Source organism: Anser cygnoides, chromosome 2, assembly GCF_040182565.1.
Source record: "Anser cygnoides isolate HZ-2024a breed goose chromosome 2, Taihu_goose_T2T_genome, whole genome shotgun sequence".
NCBI lineage: Eukaryota > Metazoa > Chordata > Aves > Anseriformes > Anatidae > Anser > Anser cygnoides.
In genome coordinates this window covers 141,517,448-141,533,245 of record NC_089874.1, presented here as the reverse complement: position 1 = coordinate 141,533,245, position 15,798 = coordinate 141,517,448, and the positions used below count along the sequence as shown (strand labels likewise).

The 15,798-nt window shown below is 42.3% G+C and overlaps 1 protein-coding gene across 5 annotated transcripts in view; it reads left to right on the top strand.

The window, feature by feature from the left end:
* The first annotated feature begins 497 nt into the window (after positions 1-497).
* The window catches only part of RNF19A (ring finger protein 19A, RBR E3 ubiquitin protein ligase), a 60,455-nt gene continuing 45,154 nt past the window's right edge, over positions 498-15,798 (top strand). Inside the window, exons 1-2 of one of the 5 annotated variants that reach the window (XM_066991234.1) lie at positions 498-656; positions 3,328-3,415. The gene's annotated coding sequence lies outside the window, so the exon portion shown is untranslated. Of the gene's footprint in view, positions 657-855; positions 1,005-3,327; positions 3,489-15,798 lie in introns of those variants that run through there. The other 4 variants (XM_066991233.1, XM_048068715.2, XM_048068713.2 and 1 more) reach the window with 4 other exon arrangements.

Sequence of the window (15,798 nt, the reverse complement as noted above, 5' to 3'; positions counted from 1 at the left end):
TTCTTCTCAGAAAGAGCAGTCAGGCACTGGGACAGGTTGCCCAGGGTGGTGGTAAAGTCTCTGTCCCTGGGGGTGTTCAAGGTTGGACGTGGTGCTTAGGGACATGGTTTAGTGGGTGACATTGGTGGTAGCATGATGGTTGTTGGACCAGGTGATCTTGAAGGTCTTTTCCAATCCTAATGATTCCATGATTCAGTGCCATACCATGCCATGAAAGCTCTGCTTGCTCATTTCCACAACCGCATCAGCCCTCAGCCGCCCGACCCCACCGAAACGCCTCAGCAGCTCGCTGTCCCCCGGCCACCTTTACCCGTTACCGAGTACCAAGCCCACGCAGTGTTAAATAATTATTTATTAAATAAAGGACGGCGGGAAGGCCCGGTGGGCGGGCACCCCCCGCACCCCACCGAGCCGGGGGCGGCGGGCGGCGACTGTGGCGACCGGGACCCGCCCCGAGGCGGCGCCGCCGCCGCCGCCATACGCGTGAGCTCAGCGCGTCGCGGAAACCGACGGCCCCGGCGCCGCCTCCCCTCGGCGGGCAGGGCCGGCCCCGGCAGCGCCGCCCCGTTCTCCCTCTCTCTCCCTCACACACAGAGACACGGACACGGGGAGACGCTTCCTGCGCCGGGCCGGCTTCCTCTGCCGCCGCCCCGCAGGTACTCGGCGGCGGGGAGGCGCCCCCCCCCCCCCCCACTCCGCCCCCGGTCCCCCGCCGGGGGCTGGCAGCCGCCGCCCTGAGCGTGGCGGAGGGGGGCGAAGGGGTTGGGGGGGGGGAGGTGGAGCGGAGCCGCCTCTGGGCGGGGGTGAGGGGCCCGGGGGGGGGTCCGGGGAGGGATGGAAGGGGGGGGCCGCTGCCCCTCGCATTGCTGGAGGGTGAAGTCATCGCGCCCATTGTCTCCCCCCCGGGCGGGGCGAGGGGCCTGTCCCGCCCCGAGGAGGAGGAGGAGGAAGATGGGGGGGGGGGTCCGGCCCGTGCCGCCCCCCAGCCCGAGGGGAGCCGCCGGGTGGGTTCCTCCTGGGGGGTGGTGGCGGTGCAAGGGGGGAGCCCCCCCGGGGAACTCCTGCGCTGGAACTTGCAGGGCAAAGCCCAGCCGGCCCTTCCCCGGCGCTTCTGCGGCCCTGCCGAGGAGAGGTGGCGGTGCCCGGGGGTGTTGGGACACTGGTTCCCCTCCTCGGAGGTGCGGGGGGGGGGGACAGGAGGTGGCACCGGGCCGGGTTTCCTTGCCCCCGTCCCCCTGCAGCAATGGGGGGTTGCACCTGGCAGCACGGCGTGCTGCGGGCGCGCCGGGGGAGGATGGGGGAAAAACGGGGAAAAATGGGGAAAAACGGGGAACGACCCATGGGAAGGGCAGCAGGAGGGTGTGGGGGGGCTCCTGGTGCCCCCTGGTGACCAGGAAAGCTCGGGGGGGGGGAGGCCAAGGGGCAGTGGGGAGAGGGCAGCCCCTGAGCAGAGGAATGGGCCGCCCGAGCCTCCCTGCCCCCGGGGTCGCCGGCTGGAAACGTGCCTGGGTTTCCCTGCGAGGAGCACAGCAAATCCTGGTTCTGGTAAAATACCGGAGCTGGCGTTGGAAGCGATTAGGGCTTTATCTCGGTTGTCATCGAGGACAGCAGTATTTTTTTTTTTTTTTTTTTTGAAAGGCAAAGGGCAGGTTGGGAAATGGAGCTTGCAGGATTTACTTCTGCAGAGGAGCCTCCTCATAAACTCATTTTAAAAAAAATACTTTCATAATTTTTACTTCAAAGCTGTTTTTCTTCCAATTTTTTTTAGAAAAAAAGTTTCATTTTTTGTCAGATAAAGGGCTGTATTTCCCTATCTGATGAGATGCTGTGGCGTTGTTGTTGCTCAGTGGAAAAGAAGGCTTTCGGTTCAACGTTCAGAGCGCACCGCGGTACAGACGCTGAGCTGCCCACTTCACGGAACTCGCTTGCATACGTAGAAATGATGGTTGTGCAACAGCACTTACTGCTTTCTGAAGTTTTACCATTATTTCACTTGTAAACATTTATATGCTTGCACTTGAAACTTTCAGAAAGCTGCGAAACCGCTTTGTTTTAATTGCACGTGAGCTAGACACATTTGGACCAGAAAATGAAAATGAAAGTTTTTTGCATAATGGCAATAATGCTGCTCTTCAAGTCAGCTCACTGAAAGGTTTACAGGAAACCTCTCTTCTATATGCGTGTTTCTTGAACCGTGCCAGAGTTCTAGCGGTGCTTTATAAAATTCAGCATCTGTAAAATGCTGAATTCTGACTCTTGTCTTTACCTCGTCAGCTAGTTTTCAGTTTGAGGACATCAGATCATAATTTCTACGAGGGGGAATTGAAATGCGTATATGCGGTTTTCTTCCATCCACTTCCCCTTAAATCCACCAGACAAACGATGCTTTTCTTATAGAGCAGTCATCAGATTGTATTTAATTACGCTTATTGAGGCTCAGGAGGAAGGAAGGCACTTGATAGATGTATTTGTTTACCTTCATAGTGTGTGTACAAATCCTTGTCTCTGCCTTAGTAAATGAATCATTAAAGCTCCCTTAGCCATGGGATTCCTAGTTAGCGTTAAGATATGCATTAGGACAACTCGTTTGGTGTGAATACTTTCAACTTGTGAAAGAGCACAAGTCCTTGAATTCTTTTGTCGGTTGGGTAGAGCCTTCTGATGGAAAATGGGCAAACTTTTTAAAATTATTCATTAACAGTGTCTTACTATTTAACATGGCAAAAACTTTAGACTTTGAATTTGTCAGGTGGGTAGGTAATTCTTCCTAACCTTTCCTTTTTTATTTTTTCCCTGTTTACGTGGGCTTTTTTGATCTTCACGTAGTCTTATTAAAAAGGTTCTTCACAAGGATAGCTTTTCTTCCTTTACGGTTGGATGCCTGAATCTTTTCAAAGGACTTCTGAATCCTGGTTTGGAAGTGTTAAGAAAGGTCTTTGAACTCTGAACTGCAGCTACGCTGTTCTGTGCCACAGTCTGATGGCTTTTAGCCAAGCTTGTGGTCTCTATTATGGGGTCAGTTTACTCTGGCCCATGGTCAGACATCCGTAATTAGCTTTGTGATTTGTTTTCTGAATTGTACCTAAACGCTGCATACCAGCTTAGTAGGAGAAGTTTTAATACCTGACTGGAACAAACTGATGGATACGTGTTTTAGGTTTTCCATTTCTTAGTGTGATTTCTGGCATGTAGCTGAGTTGTGAGTCAGTCGGATTCGTAGGGTCAGCAAATGTTCTATGAAGGACTAATAAAAATAGTCATTTTAACACTGGCTTATCCACAAGGAAGTTAATGTCACTTTTTCTTTTCTCTTTGCGTTTGTCTTAGACCTAAGTTTCCGTTGTCACTTCTGTATTAACTGATGGAAGATGTGTAGCTGAATGAATTGGTGCACGTAACACGGCTTCAAGATACGGTGAGAATGGTGTTGGATCTAAAGTTGCTAGATGCATCTGAATTGCACCTGGAGGTAGACTTCTACCAAGAAGGTAAAATGTTACATTGAGCTTTAGAGAAATGGTTGTTTTTAACAGTGTTGGCCTTTGATTTTAGCAATGTACTTTTTTTTTTCCTTTTTCCCGTATGAAGAATATGAAGGAGGCTGTCAGTTCCTAGGAAATTGTTTTTTGTTTTTTTTTTAAATGTTCCTGAGATTTCTAAAGAGGGGACTTCCTTTTATTTTTGATTCTTTGAAGTGGAAGTTTTATCCATGATCTAACCTAATGCCAGTTAATTTCTAGTAGCTTATCTTTCAAATCTTTGGTGAAGTAATCTTTAAGGAAAACTGAAACTTTTTTTAGGTTAGATTTCAGATATTCTGTGCTCTACTTTAACTCAAAAAGAAAGAAAACTCCAAATAAATGACTTTAGCTTGAACTAAGGAATCCAGCCCCAACCAGACTTCCATGTGTTTTCTTTCTGTTCAGAGCAGAATTTCAGTATTTTCCTCTTAAGTTTTCATTAAAAGGTTATTTCAGAAGATTCCTTCAGTCACTCTTATTTATTTTCAGTGTTTTCTAACTTATTTGGTCTCTGGTCTACTGCTGATATTTATCGATTGACAGATTTATTCCAAACTTCTGAAAAATTGATGCTCACCTTGTTATGCCAGGCTTCCTTGTAAGGATATTTTCTTTAGTTGATAAGATCAGTGAAAGAGACTTTCATCATCTGAGTGGTAAGAAGGCTTAGTCTTCTTTCTTCAGTGATCTCTGGTTGTTTCACGTGTGTTTCTGGCAGTTTTCAACCACTGCAGAACCGTGTTTCACCTTGGTTTTGATTGCTGATCCTTCCCTGACATGTGTGGCTCCCTTCTCTTGGTGCGGTGGGCTCAAGTGTACTGATTCAAGGGTCCAGAACACGGCAATGATATCCAAAAAGAACTGTAAATGTTATGTGGGACTAGAATATTACAGGCCTTAATGACAAGTTTTTTATTGTATGTATGACTTATACTAGTTTGAGCTCTTGAAAGACAGAGTTGAGAGAAGAAAAAAGCCCCGCAGCTGAGCAGTAAGATGTCATTTGTGGTATCACTCTCTTTCCTCATTAAGACAGGCGAGGAAGGCGTTGACTCTGTTCTGCTTGACTTTTGTGGAAGGTCTATGAGAAGATTTAACCCTACCTTGAGCTTTATCCACAGAATGAAAAAAAAGTAGGCGTGTTTACATTACTCTTCTGCAGTGGAAGAATTACGGTAGGCTTTTCCACTCTTAACCTGTGGATTGAAGTCAGCCATCTGCTGGATGACTCTTAGCATCTCGCTGAACAGGTAGTCTAAGCACTGCAACCGCAATTGCCTTTTACAAGGTGAGCATAGCTATAGAAGATTTTTTTTTTTCCGAAAGACGAGTTTCTAGCAGGTTTCCTGCATTTCTAGATAAATCATACCAGACTGGAAAGCTGACTAAGAGTTGCTTTAACCTAAAGCAACCAAGCAAAGAGATCTAATGAAATGAGCTTAAAAAAAAAAAAGTTATATATACACAGGTGTTTCCTCAGGCATTAAAACTTCCTTTCTTTAGAGGTCAGCATATCCTCTAATGATGTCTTCAGCAAGGTGGTGGAGCACCACTGGAGCCCTTCTCCTATGCAGACAGGCTGAGAGAGTTGGGATTGTTCAGCCTGGAGAAGAGAAGGCCCCGGGCAGACCTTACAGCGGCCTTCCAGTGCCTAAAGGGGGCTACAGGAAAGCTGGGGAGGGACTCTGTCAGGGGGTGTAGTGATAGGGCAGGGGGGGATGGCTTTAAACTAAGAGAGGGTAGATTTAAATTACGTGTTCAGAAGAAAATCTTTACTCAGGGCGGTGAGGCCCTGGCACAGGCTGCCCAGAGAAGCTGTGGATGCCCCATCCCTGGAGGTGCTCAAGGCCAGGCTGGATGGGGCTTTGGGCAACCTGGTGTGGTGGGAGGTGTCCCTGCCCATGGCAGGGGGTTGGAATTAGATGATCTTTAAGGTCCCTTCCAACCCAAACCATTCTGTGATTCTGTGAAGACATTTGGGAGGTATCTTGCTGAAATAAACGTTTGTACTAATTTAATTTGGTATAGTCACTTGTTTTTGGTGTGGTGTTTTTTTGTTTTTGCTTCCTAAGTGAAGCACCACTCTGCTAATGCAAGTATCCTGTTATTGTTCAGCACAAACTGTCGTTGTGGAACTATGTCAGTTCTGTTTCCATTTATAGTTGAGATAAATTACTGTTAAACAAACATTTTTCCATAGGTCCTTTAGCTGCTCCCATAAGGCAGATTAGAGCTCTTATTCTAAATTGGAGCCCCTGGCTGTCCCCTTCAGTTTTTCCATTTATTGAATAAAGAGCTGCTTCAGCAAGAGGAATAGCTCTGGACACACAGTCTGCCATACGAATTACGTTGCTTTGTTCTCATTGAGATTCATCGATGCTGCATATTCTCAGTAAACAAAAATATCAATTTTAAGTTTGTCGCTTAACGTTCAGGTTTTTCACAGAAAATCAAACTGTGCAAGCCACATCAAGTTAATCAAGTTCTATTTTTATCTGAACATGCTTAATCTGTAGGAGTTCCAGTTATACTGTTGAGAGAGATGCTTCTGCTGAGACAGATTTACCTCGTATGTTTTCAAGAAAGGATTTGTAGGGATCGTGATGCAGTCCTGCCCCTCAGGGCGATCTGCTGAACGGTGGAGGCTGGGGTAACACTGAAGATCCTGCCTGAGCCGTGGGGTTTTTCAGGTGCTACCTGGCTAGCATTTTTGGTATGATGGCATCACAGCATTAGTGCTGCTGCACCTCATTTTTATTTTATACGTATTTATACATGCATGTATATGCATATATAAATGTATTCATCTATATAAATTCACTTTGTTAGCTGTCTGCTCTTAGGCAAGTAGGAGTCTTGGCACCATAGTGGCTGCGTTCCAGAGGACAAGACTTGGACAGATGACACATTTGGGCATATCATCACCATTTCCTTTGCTGGAAGCGCTTGGTGCGCAAAACTTACTGTATATTTCAGTGAAACTGGTCAAGGGGAGGGATATTCTGGCAGATCTGCAGTATCATCGTTCAGAGATCAGTCTCATGAAGTAATATTTATACCTTTATTTTTATGAAGTAAAAAACTTCTATTCTTGTCTAGATTAGATAGTTAATGACTGCTTTTCTGCCATTGCTTTGGGCTTCTCGTGACCTGGAAATTGGCGCCATATGCTCAGTCCAGATTCCATGCTGCAGCTTTTTCTCATCTTGAGATTTAATTGTACCTTGACAATAAATGTTTTATTGAAGTATTAAGTGAAAATCTGTAAGGGGGTTGTGTATTAAGTGAAGATGCTGACAGAAGGTGGTTGATGCAACATACTTACTGTGTTTCCCCCTTCATATCAAAATCCTTTATGTTGTGAGCTTCCAGCTGTCCCTCAAACATCGAACAGTGGAAGAACATTCAGATGGGAATAAGTAATGGCTGTAGTGAGACCACCCAACTAGTAAGGGAGTTGGAGTGAAGCCTGCTGAGAAACTTTTCCATCTGGTCAGTGGTTGGGAATATCTTAAGTTGGGCCTACCTTTCATGTTTCCATAGTGGGCAATCTAATAAGGTGATTAATGCAAAGAAATGTCTTCCAAATGAAGCGTAGTCAAGGTTAAAGGCTTCTTCTTAGACTGTGTTACTAGAAAAATAATTTTTCTCACAAGGATTTCTGTTGTACATCCTGATGAAGGTGTTCTTACTTTACATTCTTCTATTTTACGTCAAAAAATAAACAGAACAAAGTCTTTAAACTTACTCTTTTTGCTGAATTGAAGGCCTTGCTGCAGTTTCACAAGAAGAGCAGTTTCCTTCTCAGTTTTATTTTACCTGTAAAGCTGTATCTAATACTTTGGTTTCGTTTCATTCTGTACCTTCAAAGAAAGGTGTCAAGCTTTGCTTTTATATGACGCTGCTAAAAATACATCTTGGGAGACCAGGAGCCCTTTTACTCAGGGTCAGAGATGGAGGTATCAAACTTCTAGGTCCTTTTTAAGCAAAGGGATCTTCAGTGCTTGTAGCCCGTGAAGCCAGACTATTGCTTTCCTGCTATGTAAGATTCTGCAGTCTGTGTGGGACAGCACAGAGAAGAAATCTGCAAAGCTATTGTGTTTGCTCTATTCTCTAAATTTCACAACACTGTAGTTTTAAACTGCCTCCATTTGGACTGAGGGGTTTTTGTGTCCAGTAACCAGAAGTATTTTCCTCCTTGAGTTCCTACCTGAATAATTACTTTCCCCCTTTCATTCTTCCCATTCTTGTTCCTGTTTGCTGTGTTCTTTTTTCCCTTTAAGTGGCAGTACACTTTTGTTTGGACTTTGTCTGTGGTGGGTAGTTGCAGAAAAATAGGCTTTGCCTTCTGTGACCTGACACCAGGCAGAAATTCAGCTAGGGTAAGAATAGAAGAGAGCCTTGTAAGCTCAGCAGAGGAGTCCCAAGTCTTTCCATTATTAACAATTAAAGATGATTCCACGATAAATTAGGTAATGGATTAACTAAAAAAAAAAAAAAGAGAGAGAGCAAGGATAAACAAAGAGAAGGATCCTGCCTTGCAAGAATTCAGATTATTGGGATTACATGCTGCCTGCATGTCTGGAAAAGGAAGAACAAGCTCCCCTGTTGTCAGCGTTAATGTAGTTAGTAGCTAAGTTTATCTGGCACATCATATACCTTATCTCTTGCTGTTGAATTGAAGCTTCACAAGGAGGTGTTACTTACTGGGGGCATGGTTTAAGAAATAAAAGCACCCTGTTAAGTCCTGCCCAGCAGTAGTGCAACTCCAAAACAGAGTAAGCAGTGAAAACGGTTTCTTCCCACCTCCTACACTCTGCCCTAATCAACATAATCTTGTGGCTAGATCTAGACTAAGAAGTGTTGTTTGGGTGAAGTATGAGCAGTGACATGGTTTTCTTTTCGTTATAGCTTTTTCCTCTGTTTTGTTTCTAAGGTGTGATCTATTTTTTTAGGGCAGTGTAATTAATCCATATCCTTTTTGGTATCTCAATGTTATCTCAATATTACTTTTCTTTTTTAAGGGTAATAAATAATTTAGATTGAAACTGTGACTTAGAAATTATCCCCCACAAACTGGGAATATTTGTACCGTATGCTTTTCAAAGCCATAATAAGGTAAATGATATGTGCACAATTAATGTGAAGCCACAATATGCTCCATTTGTGGAGCAGCTCCTCTTTAACCGAATGTAAATGTGCTTTTGTTCACCTCCGGTGGTTGAAAGTAAATAAGAGAGAACATGTATTTTGATATGATTGGTGTTCTCCTGAAGTCCAGGAAAACGCACTGCAGTAAGAGCAGGCAGAGAATGAATGGTTTTATTGTGCTAAAAATCAAGAGAGACAAATCAGAACTTGAAAACGGGGGAGCTTCCAGTTGGAAATATAGCAAACAAAAATGCAACAGTTTATGGAAAGTATATTGATGCTTCATTTCTCTCTTTTTTTTTTTTTAAAAGTGATGTATGTTCCAAGCACTCTGTAAAAAATAGTCCTTTAGAAGTTAGAACTACGCACCTTTAAAGTTGAACTCGCAGAAGTGTGTGCCTTGGTCCTACAGTATTATTGCAGACAAGGTAGTAACCAGAATGAGTGGTTTTGGAATATTTGGTGATGAAGTAAAACCTTAAGTATTGTCTAAATGTATATTCTTAGTGTAGCTTTAACTCCCCTAATGGGCATTCTGCAAAACAGTGTATTTTGTGGGTGCAGGATGGCTCAGTTTGTAATAGCGTAGTATGCAAAAACTCAGTATTTCATGGGTGAAGACAGAGAAAATGCCTCTAGGATGAGGTGGTTTAACTTCATTGCTCAGAAACCATGATTATGAGCGCACTAGAAATATTAGAAACAGGTGGGTATGGTTTCTGTAGTGATTAGATTACTTCTCTTTGCCCTCTTTTAGTAATGGTGAAGGATTGCACACGTCAACAAAGTGGAATCGATTGTTCCCATTCCATGTAGTTTGTCATATTAAGGTTTCAGGTAAAATTCTCCAAAGTTGAGAAATACCAGAACTAAGGTTGAAGAAGCAACCATAGTTTGATCAGCTTTTGCGCCTACCCTTATTAAATTGTAGTTCTCAGTTATGCTGTGGCTTTTTGGTTTCTTCTTCCCCCAGAGAAGTGTTTCTCAGAACACTTTTTGCCCTGTCTACTGGATAGTCTGTCTAGGTTGGGCAGCAGTAAACCTTGCCTCTAGGGCAGTTGTTTTCCTTGAGTGAATTTGGAGATGTAATGCAAATAAACCAGAAGGCTGAAATTATTTTCTTCTTCTTCCCTGGTGAAGGCATGTGAATAATGGCTATGCATAGATATAGATATATCTATATATATATATATCCCATCCTATTCCTACTTTGCAGTTGATATGATATGTTTTCTCATAGGTTGACGTTCAGTGGTATTTCTTGTGGATTTTCTTTTTGCATGTGTACCCCCTTGATACTTCAGATATCTCTGGACATACAATTTGGTGTATAACAGTCTGAAAGAAATTACGTATCTCAGATCAGGCACCTGAGGTTGGAACTGTTGGCTATCCTTAATCATCTGCTTTAATACCATATCTGTTAACAGGGATAACCATGCTGCTTCAGTGGGATGAATATGATATTTTACTGTTGTAGCTATATTAATCTAACATATTGGTGCTCTGCAGTGGCCTATCAGGAAATCAGTTCCTTTTTGCAGTGTAGCATTATACTCAGTATTCTTTTCTCTTTTTTAAGATAAGAGACATGATCAGTAAGGACAAACAAAATACTGAATAGTAACCTGGTAATAACGAATGTGGCAAAGATTCTACAGGGACGAAAGAGGTAAAAGCCATGCATTTAAGCCCTCATAATTCATTTCCAAACTGCATCAAGCAAGCAGATTTAATCTCTGAAATTATTTCTAATGCAGTTTGTGTGCTGTTTCCTAGCTGTTAAAAATAATAATTGCAATCCTACCAGCAGGTTTGGAACCTACTCGCTAGGCAGACCTCTGCTATTTGAGCTTGTGGTATCTAATAATACTCTGTCATGCTTTATAGGGATCAGCCCCAGACAGTATGATCCATGTGCTTATGCAGAGGGTTTTATGGATCTCTTCAGACTGTGGAGGACAAGCTGTAGAGGAAGGCATGCTTTGACAACACAAGCCTCTTCTGCTGATGATTTTTTTTTCTTGTCACCAGTAATGTACCTTTTGCTTTCTGCCTGCTTAAGTGTTCTATCCAAATCCTATTCTTTCTTAGTCAGTTATGATCTTTGTTAAGAAGATTCTTAGCCAATTTAAATTCATACCCTTTCAATACCTAATTTGATGTCTTTCTTTCCTGCCGTTTGGCAGCGCTCCCTCTGTCAGCTCTCCCAGTTCTGCTGCTCTTTGTAGGGTCTCTGTGTTATCTGGGCCCCGTCCTTGTTAGCTCATTTTCCTCTAGTGTTTGTGATCAGTCAGTTCCCCAGCCTCATTGTTTTTTTCAGGAGATATATGGTCTCAATTACTTGTGCTACGAGTTCCCAGATTACTTCCCTGAACAACTCCTTACTCTGTGATTCCCATTTTTCTTTTATTTTTCTGCAGCAGGCTCTGATGACATCTGTATTCTGTCACCCAAGCCCTGTGTCCAAGTCCAAGCTTGATTTGGGTTGAAAGGGAGCTTTGGAGCACAGCTAGTCCAGCCCCTGCTCAAAGTAGGGCTAATCTTAAGTCAGGTTCTCAGTCCTCAGGACCGACGAGGCAGGCTTGGACTATATCCACTCTTGCTTTCATCTACTCTTTTTCTTCCCTTCGCCACAAATTTAATCCTGTCCCCCCCCCCCCCCCCCCCACGTTTGGTTAGAGGGTCTTCAGCAATGCCATTACTTCGTAGTGTGATCTTGGAAAGGGTAAGGCAACCTCTTAGCTTTTTTTTTTGGGGTACTTTGGCTTAGCATATTGGGTGCCTGGAAATGAAAGGAAGATCCTGTCCAGTTCCAGGCTGGATCAAGTTCAGGACAGATCTTTAGCAGCCAAAACACATGCTGTTTGTTGGAAACTGTGCATTCCTTTCTCATTCCCCAAAACTTGTAAGAATGACAATATTGACATTGCCACAGGGCTGATAAAATGTACGTCCTAGATACACAGGTCAGAATTCACATCCCAGTCTCAAAGCATGCTGGTGCTAAACCTTTGTGGAGGAAATACTTCAAGTTTTGGATTTATTTTCTTTCCTAGGATGACTTTCTTCATTAAAAGTGTTGGATTTTTTGAGTTGGCATAAGCAGCTTGGTTGAAGTAAGTGCACTGAAGACGTTAGTATATAACTTTTCAGTCCATTTTGCTTGAGAAGACTCCAAGCACATTTGGAAATGTGATCTTACAATGGGAAATGTCAGGCAGTTGTAATAATAGACTAACTGTCCTTTATTTTAACAAGAAATCATCATTTTTTGAGATAAATGACATACTAAACTGTAAAAACGAGGTGAGGCACAATGCGTTTAACTTCTTATTACTTCGCTTTCTGTTTTCAATAGCATAGTTATATTTTTCCATTTTGACTTAATCTGACTGTCTGCTTACATTCTCCTCCCCCATAACATCTGCTGTTTAACCAGGAGGTGCTATATCCATCCTTGCTTTAAGCCTGCTGCCGTGTATGTAGGACTGCTCTACTCTTTTTTTGTGCTGCTCGCGTCTGGCCTGCCGAGTAAGGTCTGAGAAACTGTTGATTTGGGAGAGTTAGTCCCACAAAATAGAGTAGCATGATAATGTAGAAGCTTAAGTGCTGTCGTAAGGACACTATTAATTTAGCAAATAGCCTCAGTGTTTTAAAATGTTAAACCTGTTGCCACCTCCTATTTATTGCTGTCCTCCTCTTGGAATTTACTAACCTATGGCCATCAATATTAGGAAATGCATACCCCTGCTTCAACTGAGATCTGGGAATTTAGTTTAAAGCTGCCTTTTAGGCAGTTTAAACAGAACATCTAGCTTTGCTCTGGAGGGGGTGAGGTGTCTCTGTTCTGGGTATCTGCTGTGGGGTGGGTTAACACACAGCAGAGACAGAGCAGACAACTACCTGTGCTAATTCACAGTTTTTAAGCTACTTCAGTAGGGGCTTCATCTTTATCTGAAGGAGTCACAAATGACATCGTGAAGCTTTCTGAGGGCACAGCCCCTCTGTGCCAGAGCCTCTTGCTGGGGACCTAGGAAGAGGTGTAGTAGCCTTGTAGTACACAATATCTTAAAGTGCAAGGAACAAACTTCCCATCTGTAGTCCTGTAGCACTTGTCAGCCTTGTGTCTGTACACACTGAGTAGCTTAGAGCATTTTTGGAGGAAATTCTATTAAAATATCAAAAAATCTGCACGCTGCCTGACTCTGCACATTAGTAGAGTTTTGTCCAAGTATTTTTTTCTGCTGCAGAAATAACCTTTCTTAAAGTTATACATGGCTTAATTAGTCTCAAATAACTCCAGATATTACTGTAACTTGAAGTAAATGACAAGAAAAGTAAATCTGAAACAAAACTGAGGGAACAATGAAAACAAATGGTGTGATATCATACAGAATTCTGTTGAATTACTGCAGCCTTGTGTAAAGTTTGATTTTTTTTTTTTTTTTTACTGTCGTGTCTCTAGGTATTTTACCATTTAATTGTGATATTCAGAATTGTCTTCCTACATCCGCAACCTCAAGTGACGCTGGTGTTTTCCTGGCACTGTGGCCATTTTAGTTTTCATTTTGGGTCACAGAGCAGCGCTTGCTGGTTCTGTGGAATACTCTATGGCTACTTTCCTTTTGTAAAATAGTAAGGCAAGTATTCAATTATACATCCTAGTAAGTAACTTAAGGAAATGTTTGAAAGATCGCCTGTGCTGAAATAAGGTTCCTTTGTAACAGACTTAAATAGCTTTTAAATGAGATTATACACCTGCTTCCTCTAATGTATTTGCGTAACTATTTTCTTTGGAACTGCAGGAGGAAATAAATGGTTTCAAATAAACAGTGAAGCTCCTGACTTCAAAGAACTTCCTTCAAAAGCGAAATAACTTCACTTTCCTTTCTCAAATGAATAAAAAACAAACATACCTTACCTTGGTGGTATTTTCTACCCATGTCTACAGGGATTTTCATCTTGGGTCTTTTATAGGAAAAGAAGTAGTGTAGGATGTCTAAATGAGTGCTGGAAAAGATTTATTGGATTTGTTCTCATCTGCTGCATATCTTTATTAGGGTGATGTAAAAAGATAAGCACTCTTTGAAGATGGGCTCTCTTACTGAGAAGAGTCTACAGCTAAGTATTTCTGCAGTAATGCTGTAGGACAGTGTCTTTTCTTCTTCAATGACTGCTTACCTGGAGTATCCCAAAAATAGACTAGATAGCGTCTGTTCTCATGCTGTTCTTAACCAGGATGTTACTTAAGGAATATAATTAAAACATAATAGATCTTACTGGTGGAGGCTGTTTAATTAGGATGTGTGCAGATAGCAGATCTTCAAATAAGCTTCTGTATACACACAGATCAAAAGTTTAAGTATTGGATACCCATTTATTTTCATTGTTCTTATCGCTAAAATACTCAGTGCTCCTCAATCTGTTTTAGGATTTCATTAGTTCATTTCTTTAGCAAATCTGACCTGTAAGGACTGCTTCTCACCTGGAGTATGTATACTTTTGCAGTGTTTGTAAGTGTATGTTTAACATTTTTAAAAGCTTGATTTTTATTTATTTATTTTTTGCTTTGGTCTGTTACCAGATTTATAAGAGTGTGCTCTTCTAATGCGGCATAAGGCTTACACCAATCTGCTGGAAACAACACAATTTCTAAGATTTCTACCAGCTCAGCGGTGCTTCACAGCAGTTTTTTGTACGCTTCAGAGAAGCGTTTTCCAAGTTCACGATTAGCAACATATTTTATTCTTCTTGGCAAGCCAGACCTGGTATGAATTACATATGAATAGAAGGACTATGTTTTACGTACAAAATGCTCTCTCTAGCTCTGTATATGATCTGGCTTCCTCTTGCTTTAATCAGGGCACAGCACAACTTCAATAAAGTCACTTTAATTCCTTTTTCTGAAGGAAGCTTTTCTTCATGAGCTTGTTTACAAATAGGTTAGTGTGTTTGCATCGTAGGAAAGTATTGCTTTGCATCCTATGTTATAAATTTGGTACTTGGGGCAGGATTTTTTTAAAGAAAAAAATTCAGTTAGAAAACTGAAATAATGTGTCTTTATATGGCATAAAGCTGTAACTGCAAGGTTATATATTTGGTTGAACTTTGTTAACAACCTTGTGCTAGATTTGAGTGAGCTTGCATTCCTCGCAGAAACATTTGTGTGTTCAAATACTTCTCTTTAAAAAAGGCCTGGACTTTAAATTGTTGAAGCATCTGGCATCCAAAGCATCAGTTTAAAAACTTTACTACTTGCCAGTTATGGTATCAAACTGTAGTTTATAGCTGACTGAGATGTTTCTGAGGCATTTAAAATAATGACGAAATAAAGATTTAGGCTAAAAACAATTCTTTTGAATAATTGGTTTGTTATTACAATATTAGTTATTTTTCTTTAATTCAATTACTTTGATTTAAAAAAAAAAAGTTTGGGCTATTCTAGATGTTATGTGTAATCAGAGGGGAATATGGAAATAGCAGGGAGTTGCTTCACCCCGTGGTGTGAAGAAAAAGGGAATTCACCTCTGAGCCCAAGTGTGGCAGCTGGTATGCCTGTGCTTACCTGGGCAATGCGTGTTGGTCATGTAAATCTTAATAACATGGAGAGTACCAGGATACTTCTGCTGTATTCCCAGCTTCTTTGTGTAGCCAGTCTCTGGTGCTTGACAAGAAGGCGATTTCCCCCTCCACCTTTAAAACAAACCCAAAGGAATCCGCTCCATCCACTCACCCAGAGAGAAGTTCTGCATTGGGCTTGGAAGACACGTTCATCTTTGACCCCTGCACGTGGCCAGCGGAGACCTTGCAGCCTGAGATTGCATTGCTAAACTAAGTATTAATTTCAGCTGAAACGTATCCAGTGTGCTCTGAGGGGATACTACCACAGGCTTAATAATGCTTCACAAAAGAAGAAAAAAATACGTCAGATTGCTGTAAAACTTATAAATAAGACAAAAGCCATACCTGGTCAGGACAGTTTCGTTCATTTTTTCCTTGACAACTAGTTATGAATATTGGGGGAGAAAAGTACTTTAGTCGAAAGTTGAAATTCAAGTGATTGCTCTGGTGTCTAGTTGGGCTTCTAGCCTGGCTCTGTTCTTCCTCTGTATATACAGTTAGC